Source organism: Thalia democratica, chromosome 4 (assembly GCF_965202585.1).
Source record: "Thalia democratica chromosome 4, ktThaDemo2.hap1.1, whole genome shotgun sequence".
NCBI lineage: Eukaryota > Metazoa > Chordata > Thaliacea > Salpida > Salpidae > Thalia > Thalia democratica.
Window position 1 is genome coordinate 76,792,728 of NC_139168.1, and position 11,116 is coordinate 76,803,843.

Below are 11,116 nucleotides of genomic sequence, written 5' to 3' on the forward strand. Positions count from 1 at the left end.
CAATTAAAATGGTGATAATAATTTTTCAATTAATGTACGCTCATATAAGGGTTTACAAACAATGTTGTGTAAATCAATAATAAGAATTTCTTTCTACAAACAAATAAATTGACCATAGTTGTGAGCGTCCATATTATCTCTTTTAGTATTAAGTAAATAAATCTAAGCGTTTGTTTTTAATTTATTTATACCTGAATAATTATAAATTTTATGATTGAACTTTTTCTTAAACTTATATTTTAATTTTTTTAAATAAGTACATTAAGGCTGTAAGTGTTTTTTTAAATTAATAACAGTTACGCAGTTAGTTAACAAACTTTAGGTTGTGTAATTGTACAGACGCAGCTTTTCTCACCATATATTCGTTTCCTAATTTCAAATAGAACAGAAAAGGTTAGCTTTCTGTAAATATTATTTTTTATTATTCATAATAGAACAAATACAATAGTTTTAACCCAATTCAATCAAAATCGTTTTTTTTATATATTAGTTTACAAAACAACTAATTTCAAGTTTTTTTTTTCGAAAAAGTATCAGTATTTTGAAACTAATAATTTATTACGTTTAATAAAAGTTTGTTATTACTTAACTCATCAGTTAAAAGTATGATAAGTACACATCGTTCAATTTTACAAAATTTAAATCCATAAATTATATTCTAGTCATAAATAAGTTATATAGTATATAACATGGTTATAAGAAATTCTAGTCATTAATAAGCTAAATAAAGTTTATTAAGAAGGTATTTAAAAATACTAAACTAAGATTTAATACTTTTTACATTTCTTATACATATTTTTTTAGTTTAAATAACCACAGTTCGTGCTTAATTTTTGTATGTTTATATAATGGTCAGAAAATTGCATATAAGTACAGAACTTCATACAAAACAAAGTACATAAAAATTAACTTAAAAAAAAATTGATATATAAAAGAGTAAAAACAAATATTAATAATTCGGTTATTCGTTAATTATAGTAGTAGTTTAAATTCACGTACAAATTTCGCACATTTTAATTACAAAGTGTTTTATAATTGAAGTATTTTTACTGAAGTCAAAAATAAAGTGATACATTTAAATACACTTAATTATTTTAAAAACTTAAATCCTATATTGATGTATGAAGTAACCCACAAACATTAGCTTTTTAATATAAGTGTATATTTATAAATGCTAATGTTAAAATAATAAATGTTAATAATTCTTAGTTCCACGAGTTTTTAAGGCAAATATAAGCCTTTGTATTAAAACAATACAAATATCAAATTTTTTACTATCTAAATATTTAATTTCAGTATTAACTAGATAAAATAAAATGTAAAATGAAATTATGTTTTAACGTAAATATAAAATATTTTAAAACAGTACAAAATCAACTCTTCAAATTATGTATATAAAAACTATATAATACATGCAGTTATTCGACTTAAACATAAGCTAAATAATTTCAAAATATTTTCCCTACAATGTCTTTTTAACAAAAAGACTGAAATTGAAACCAGATGATAAAGGAGATCAAAAATGGAATTTTAAAAATAGTTAATAGATTTTTTTACTGACAAACCTACTGCACTGTTTTGAGTAGATATATTTAGAATAATAGCCTCTAGCAAATTTAGCCTTAAAACTGTCACCTCTATCGAAAGGACACAAATTGTGTATACAGCATAAATGAGTAGTAAACTTCTACAACTATAAATACAGAAACTTACTTAACAATTTAGAAAATATGAGTTAAACATGGATTTTAAAAGGGTTAATGTTGTTTGTACATTGTTAATCATAAAACTTAGTTTCAATATATAGTTCAAGTTTATATGTAAAACTTACATTTTATCTGTTTTGAAACTTTAAAATTTTTATCAGTTTTTTAACAATACTTATTTTTTCTGGCTTCAATTATTTATTGTTCGTTTTTAAACATCTGTCTAGTGAATTAGTGTGTAAAATCATACGTTTAGATATTGTTTTAATGATAAAAGAAGTTTAAATTTAAATAAAAAAACATTTTAATAATTACATTGTTATATTAGAGTTCAAAACATTATTTTGTAGATTTTTCTTTGTACTTTTTTAAATTATCTCACAGTTAAAAATAAAGTATTGATTTTATTATATGTTTAAAACTTTACAAAGTTCAAAACCATTAACATAGTAAACAAATAAAAACCTTACAAATATAAGTGTATAAATTAGTAAGTAGTACTTGTTTTGTATTAAATGATACTTTTTAGAATATACAACTTTTTTTATACTTATTTTTATTTTTTAAGTTAAATTATTAGATAAAACTTCTTTGAGATTTTTATTTTACTGTAAAACAACTAGATAAATTGAGTTTAAACTTAACAAATTACTTAAAATTATGTGTCTTACTTTATAAATATTTGCTAACAAAGAAACATTTAATATTAAAAAATGGCTTACTAAGTTTTGTAATCATTTAAATAAAAACTAAATTCCGTAATACATTATAATCGGTCTATTTTTATTAGACACATAAAAAATCATGATATGCCCTACAAGTCATAACAAGTATTGTAAGATAGTTAACCAATTTTATAATATAATTTGTACAAAATTTGTAATCTTAATTTCACAAGTGACGTCAGTAGTATGCATAAAACTTGTTATCATTAAACATTTTTATAAGTGTTTTTTATTTGGTAAATGTTAAGTTGTTTTTAAGTTACTTCATGAAAAATATATATAACTCGTATCATTTCTACGTAACTAAGATGTAGTTAAGTATTTAGTATTAATATATTATCACTAAAATGGTGATGACGAATAAAATTATCGAAACTAAAACACTTTTAAATACTTTAATTATCTTGAAGACCAAGTATATTTATTTATTTTAATTTTATTATAAAAAAAAAGTTATTACTGAAGTAACATAGCTACAAGTACTTTTTTTCGATATTAAATTAAGAATATAATTTCCTAAGCCATGAAAGTTAAAATTACTGAAAACAACTGCAGTGTTTTATGAAACATAAAAATTCAAGTTATTTATTTATATTTGTTTAACTTTTTATTTTACTTTAAAACACTTGGTAAATATAAAGTTTATTGTAAGGTCAGAATAGTTAATAAAAATAAGTTTTGAAAATATTTGGATTTTATCATGTTTAAACTTTTTTTTCTTTACATAACTTTTAATTTAGTTACATTTTACTTGAAGTAAAAGCAACGGATAATAAGTAGCTAATGATGTAAGAGAAACTTAAGGAAGAATAATTAGTAGTTAAAAAGAAAATGTGTGTACGCAAGTTATTAATAAATTTTTAACTTAGCACAGTTGCCTTTAAAATTTCGAGGAATCGTTTAAAATATTTAGCTTAATTTACGAGAAATTTTATACATAATTAGTTATCTTATGTTTGTTAGTGACGTCAGTATAATAAAGCTTCATATTTAAAACAATGATTAAAATTTTGTTTAGATTTTGTATTTGTTGACTGATTATCCAATTATTTTGTGGAAAAGTGAATAAATGTATATAGCTTTGTTATTATTACTTTAATGTTTAGTTTTTATTTAATTATAAAAATTCTTTTAATTACTAAAATGTTAAAGAGGTTAGAATTTTCATGATTGTAAAATTGTATAGTGATATAAAGCTAAGTTAAACCGATGTCAAATTGATTTGACGATATAATAAGTCAAAAAGCTTATGTTTTTTCTCATCAAAAAAATATACTTTAAACTTATAGGTTTATTTGTAAAATGGAGTTTTTTATTTTCTGGTTTAAAACAAGCTAAAATAAAAAAGTATATGCTGATAAGTTTTACCAACTTTTTTATTGCTTCACAATAACTAATATTATTACTAAACACTATTATATTAAGTAATAAATAATAATTTAAGTAAGACATTTTTTTAAACTACACTCTTTAAACTTTTACCTAATATAAATCTGGGTTTACACCAAAATTTAATTTTTTTCTTCAAACAAACTGATATTTAGAAGCTTTCGTCGCCTTACAAACTGGTAGTAAATCACGATGATTTCTCAACAAAATATAAACTAAATTTATTAAACATTTTTAACCTAACACTTGTGGTTTGTAAGTAAAGTAAAAGTTTACTTCTAAGCTTTAAATCAACAAATAGTCAACGAAATCTGAATTGTTAATTTTTATTGGATACTATTGTGGGTATTAAAATCTTTCAAAAAACTAAATATCAATTTGGTTAGTTTTACAAAAGTGACAAAAATCTTAAATTATTGATATTAAACGAATTAACTAAACTATTTAGTTATTCAGTATGTAAAAGAAAGTATTTTGATTAACTGGATTTATTTAGCGATTTGATATTTAAATATTTCTATTAAATAAAAATTATTAAAATAAAACCTATAATAAGTTAATGTATTACAGAGGCAGCTTTAAGCCTAACAAACTTCAGTTTATTAAGTAAGTTTATTTGGTAGTATTATTTTTTATCGGTGTTAACTCTTTAAATTGTCACTAAAAATAAGGTGATTACTAATGATATCTATACAATAATGTTAAAGACTTTAACATTATTTTAAAACAGTTTTTAATTAACGTATTTTCTTCTTTAAAAATACAATATATTTAAAGAGCTTGAATTATTATTTTAAACTTATGAAAAGCTGGTTTAAACCTAAAAGTTTACTTCATATCTAATTCATAATATTGTAATCAGTTTTAATGTTTACTTAACTTGATTGATACTTAAAAAATGGGTCTTGGATTAGAAAACATACTGAAAGTCTCCAGATTTATCGTTGTCAATTTAGATTCTTATATTGGTATAATTTTATGTTTTATTTATAGCATTGAAATGAAATAAATAAAACGTTTAGGTAAAAACAATTAACACTAATAAAAAGACTGTATGTTGTTTATTTCTCAACTATATATATTTCTTACAAATAAATTAAATTTACTAAGACAATAAATTTTGTTTATTACAAAAATAAGTACAACTTTATGTTTGCACATGATTGTTCAGTGTTCATGTTAATATTAACTTTAAGTTTTTTTTCAAGTAGTAGCATATTTATTCTAGTTAGTCACTATACTTCTATGGTTCAGTTTTATCATCGAAAACTTATGCTAATTAAGGTTTTTTTTTTTAATACTTGGTTTAATTTTTTATTTGATTTCATTTAAAGTTAAAACAATACACTAAACATAAATGTAGGCTTGTTTAAGCCTTAAAAATTTGAAGTCACGTAATCGATACAAGTTTGTAAGCGTTATTTAAACATATTTACTTTATGTTAAACTAGTACTTTATGTAAAATCACTAGGTTATTTGAAAGTAAGTTACTTGAAAAATTATTAAATTAAAGCACAATTCAAATTCAATATGCTTCGTTAGTTTAAATTTTCTAAGGTATTGTTAAGAGAGTTTTAAGTATTACATTTTTTACTTTTAGTTCTGAATAATTAAAAACTTGACTTACAAATGAAATGTTTTTAAGTTCTAGACAGTTTGGTTAACGGACTACTTGATAAAGCATAATTTTAAGCTAACCTTTTATAAGTTATCGCATTTTTTGCTTTTAGAGCAACCTTATATTGTGATAAATGACCTTTTAATGAAATCATAAAGTTAATTATTTTCTAAATACTGTAGCACTGGTATTCAAAAATACAGTTTGAGAGTAAATTTCTTTTAGTAGAAAAAAGGCTTAGAGCTGCCTTTCATATTTTCTAAAGTATACTGTTCGAAAAAAAATAAATGTCACACAAAAATATAAATAATTAATCTTATAACAAGTATTTGTAGTTGACGTAATTAGTATACACAATTTTTAGTTTTAATATAAAACTAATTTTTAACATAAAATTTTCTTTTTTTGACGAATTATTTTAAAAGTTACCTACGCCTATTTTGTTATATTTTATACTTCTTTTTTAAATTTCAGTTACAATTAAATAAATTTATTATACACGTTGGCAAAGAACAAACATTAGAATATGTTTGAGTTTTTTTTATTTAAGCTTTAATTCATTGTTTTTGTATTCAAATTTAAGTATGTTTAAATAAAGTTAAGATATTTAAGATAGAAGTACTGTTTATAGTTTTTTGAATAAACTAACTTTTAATAAGCGATTTTACCTTTTAAACTATGTGGTAATCAACGTAAAATAAATAAATCAAAGTATTTTCTTTTAAATAAAACTTTGAAATCTAAAAGGAAAACTGAAATTAACTAATTACACTAAAATACAATGGAAAATTTTATTTTTCTAGAAGCTTTACAAAGTTGTTAGATTAATTTAATGTAAGTTTGTGTACTAAAAGTTTGAAATGTTTGGAAAATAAAGAAATCATTCAATTTTATTAAACCTTTTTAATTTAAAATTTAAAATGCACAATAGAGCGCATCTATTGCACCTCAAAAATGAAAATTTGGTAATTGATAAAAAAAGTATAACTTCTTGTGCGTGGTAAATCACAATAATAGAAAGCAAACAAAAATAACTTTCTACCTTTACCATCGTCACGCTAATTAAATTTTTCTGTAATAACCCCTATGTTGATTATATTGGATCTTAAAGTTTCGACCCTCGAGTTTTTTGTTGAAAACTATTTTACATGTACAATTATTACAAAAACACATTCTACGCATCTTCAGATAATTTGAAGAAAGTTTCATTAATGAGTTTTTTTCTTCCATAAAAAACTTAAAAGTAACGAAAAATAATAATAAAATACATAAAATCTGAAAATACCTCAATGCAATTCTTTTAAATGGTCTAAAAACGCGTAGAATATATTTTGTAATAATTGCTACATGAAAAAAAATTACAAAAAATGAATTTAGCGAAATTTAAATGTCTGGGCAATAGACTTATTCTGTAGTACAACATAGTTTTAATTAACCAAATCTATTAAAATTAAAACAAATATTGCTTTTTTGTTTATTTTTGCTTGTACAAAATAAACTTAAGTGTGCAAAATTACACTTTAACTAAATATAATGCTATATACATAAGTAAAATATTGTTTACTCAGGCAAAATTACGCCTTATGAATTCATGACAGCGTTCATAAAGTTATTTGTTGTTAACTAAAAATATATTATAAAGCTTGTAAGCTACAGTTTGTAAGCTACAGATAATCAACTATTTTTTTTTATTTTAGTTAAAACAAAGTATGAAATTTTTGTGTAAGTACTAGAACTCTAAATTTTTTGTCTCAAAATTTTTACATTTTATTTATTTCTAATATGTAAGCATATGTTTAATGATTTTTTTGGCTTTCAACTCATGTATAACATTTATAATAAATCGAAACAACCGTAACACTAAAAAAAACTGGTTGTCGTTTATTTTAAGAAAAAGTATAAGATGAATTAATTTTATATAACTTATTTTTCCTTACAAGGGAATAAAATTGCACGAAAGCATTTTTGCTCCGGTTGAATTTTTTTCTTTACTATCACTTTTAACCCTAACCCTTATCCTCGTCAGTAGTTTTAATTTTTTTCTTATTTAATTTATTTTTATTCATTCATTTTTTTAAATTTCTGTTAGTATTTTTTCTTTTTATTTTTATTAATTTATCTTTTATTTATTTATTTTATGTTTTTTCTGCTTTTTTTAAATTCTCGTGCAAAAATACCCTCCGTGCAAAATTGTAACTGGTGCAAAATTAACCCTTGGAAAATTGTCTTCATGCAGTTTCACAAAAGTGCAATGTTGTCTTTTGTCTTGATGCAATATACTCCCCAACAGCTATTTAGTAACCTCATGGGTTTTTTTTTCGTGCAATTTTGACCCATTCCCAAACAATTTATTTATCTATCTTGGTGCTTCAATAATTAACTTAGTAGTATGTATATACTTTGAATTTTTGTGAATTTTACTTGCATAGTATTTATATTTACAATTTCTTCGCTTTAATTTGATAAAAAATGATACAATTAAACACATTCTTTTTTAACTTCAACATTGTAATAACTCAATAACATATGCTAAGATGAAAAATATCGTATATAATCAACAATCAGATCGGCTAAAAAAATATTTTGGATCAACGGGTGGAACATTCAAAAATGATATTACAACCATTTAAGTGATTTCAAAATCTACAAAGAAATGTCACAGAGATATCAAAATTCCTCTGGAATTGTTCAAACAACATTGTTAGTTATAAAATTGACTATGAAATAATCCACCATACTGGCAAAGCGAAAAACCAACAAAGCATCTGCATGCTTGCATACTAGAAAAGGTCGCAATTGCCAAAACCGACGAATGGATAACTTAAATAGACGGTACGAGCGCTTTTATTCCTGCCCGCACTTCAGAAAACTCCACTTAAAAACTTAAGTCTTAAGTTGTTTGTAATATAGGTTTTATCCATGCTCTTAAAAAGTTTTTATGGAGCTACTCTTTGTTTTTAACTTAAAGTTTTTATAAAAAGCATTCCAGCAAAATTTCAAACTTTTATATTACTATTTCAAATAATTATATTTACTAAAGATAAAGATTAAATATCGTAGACTAGTCACTACATGACCTTTTAACTTATGTTTTTATTTTAACTAAAGACGATTTGATGATTGTTGTATTAGTAACACAATACTTTTTAATACAAGCTAGTTTTAGCTTTAAAAACTGAAAAGACTTTGGTTCAGTGTTTCATAATTAATGATCCAAAAATAAATAGATATTTTTGTATTATAAAATGCCTGTAAGTGACGTAAGGCGTCATAAGGGTATTTAAATTTTCTTGTAAAAATAATAAATTAAGCATACAATTATATATTTATACTTAGTTATATCAATTTAAAAAACAAAACTGTAGTTTACTTCATTGGTTAAATAATAATAAATGTATAATAATAAAGTGTGTAATAAAATAACAATAATAATAAATAAACAAGTTGCTACAAATAAGAAAATTAGTTTATTTAGGAGGATAAATTGAATATTTGATAAAGTTCTAAAAACATAAATGCCAATTTTTTTTTGTTTTGAATTAAGGGCTTCTATTAATAGTTTACAGCACTTTCAAAAGGACTCTTTTATTTTGAAACTTTCAATAATTTGCAATGTCAAGTATCTGTTAAAGTTGGCTGAAAAACAAAAAGTTCAAAAATCAAAACTAATGTATTTGTCATAGTTTTTTTTTATGGTTTTCTAGTGGTTATAAAAAATATACTATTTTTATAGTTTACGAATTACAACTTAAAATGTATTTGTTAGATTTATTTTGTATTTACATTTTTTTTTCTAAAATTTAAGCATGTCTTCTTTGTGTATGTTTTGATAAGTTTCGACAAATAGCTAATGTTCATAATTATTAATTTAGTCTTTGTTAGTTACATATAATCATTAAACGTAAACAAGTACTAAATGGTATTAATCTTTTAACTACATTCGAGCACATATATTAAACAGTAACAGGCAGTATTTAAAGTTACAAATTAGATTTCATAGTTTTAATGTCAATTTCTTCGACATGACAATAAACTGTATTCAAGTCGACTCGATAACCGAAAGTATTTTTTGTTTTCCAGGTCTTACAACTAAAGTTATAATGTTTGTTTTTGTCGTAAACTACTATTTTTCTTTTTGAGTTTTTTTCTGCGTTAATTGTTGCTGTTGTAGATAAAGCAGCAACAAAAAAGATAAACTAAACTATGCAGGAATTCTGTTAAGGGAGGAGACAATGAAGTTCCCATGATAATTGTTTGCAGTGTTATGTTTTTCATGATAATTTTTTGCAGTAACTGATTTAAAAACAGTGTTTGAATTTTTTAAAGTTTGATTTTACGTGGTTACTTTAGAAAAACAATTAACTATATATATAAATGACATTATTTTTTTATTGTTTTGAAACTAGCTCGAAGATTGTTTTGAATACTAATAGTGTGCAATTCAAAGAACAAATGGTCTTTCTAGAATCTAATTCAATGACCATAATTGTGAGCGTTAAATTTTATTATTTTAGTAACAAGTAAAAGTTTTTGAGCTAATGTATTTATAGTTCTATAGTTATAAGTTTTTAATTATTAATTTAAAGTACTAAAAAGTTTTCTTCTTTTCAAATAAACTGTTGAAAATATAATATAGTTATTAAAACGTCTAAAAATTTTACAGTTTACTTATATATTTAACTTAAGTCTATATATAAATGTACTGTATGTTAATTTTAGTTAGTATCTAGAGCGGGAGTAGTTAAACTGCAGCCCAAGAAGAAAGATCTGCGGCGAAAAAGTCTTTAAAGCGCAAAAAAAGTTTTTTAAAACAGTAGTAAGAAAAGTTTTATGGTAAAAATTTATAACAAGATTGACAATTTGGTAACTCCTTGCTATTTCTCTACTTTTTAAGCATCGTAGTATTTTTTTATTATTTAAAATATACCTTATATTTCAAAAACCTAAATTTTTTTCATAAAATTGTTATTAATTATTTAAATAAATGTTTAATGATCAAAACCATTGTGCAAAACAATCAAGAATATATTTAATATATATTTACAACTAAATTATTAGTCAATTGAAATATTTTGTTAATTAGCAAATTAAAACTTTGTTTACGTCACTAACAATTACTAGACAACAATTTTAATATAAATCTTTTTTTTCATAAGTATATTGTGCTATGGTTGATAACCTTATAGTTTGTAAAGCAAATACATGCCTAAAAAAAAATTTAGTTTGTTTAAACTTAAAATAGATTGATAAAAAAAATCTAAACAAATTATTGTACTAAAAGTTTTAACACAATCTTATGTTGTAGTTTTAATACTTGACTTAAACCTGAACAATTAAAACTAGTTTAAAACTTATGTTTAACAGGATACAACAAGAATAAATTACTTGAGTTATTTGTATGTTTAAAAACAATATATTTATGTTAAAAATTTGTAAAGTAGTAGGGATAAATGTTTTTGCTTTCATTAACAAAGTGAACAAATAGTTCTTTTTTTGTGAAATTAATTCTTATCCAGTAATATTTGGTAACGACTTTAAGTAAAAAAAATAGTAAAACAAATTCGAGTAGTACTTCTACACAGTAGGTATATACAAATGTTAATCCTTATTTATAAAATATAATTAAAACTTGACCGAAATAGTTGATCCAGTTTTTATATAATTCTTTAACAAATTT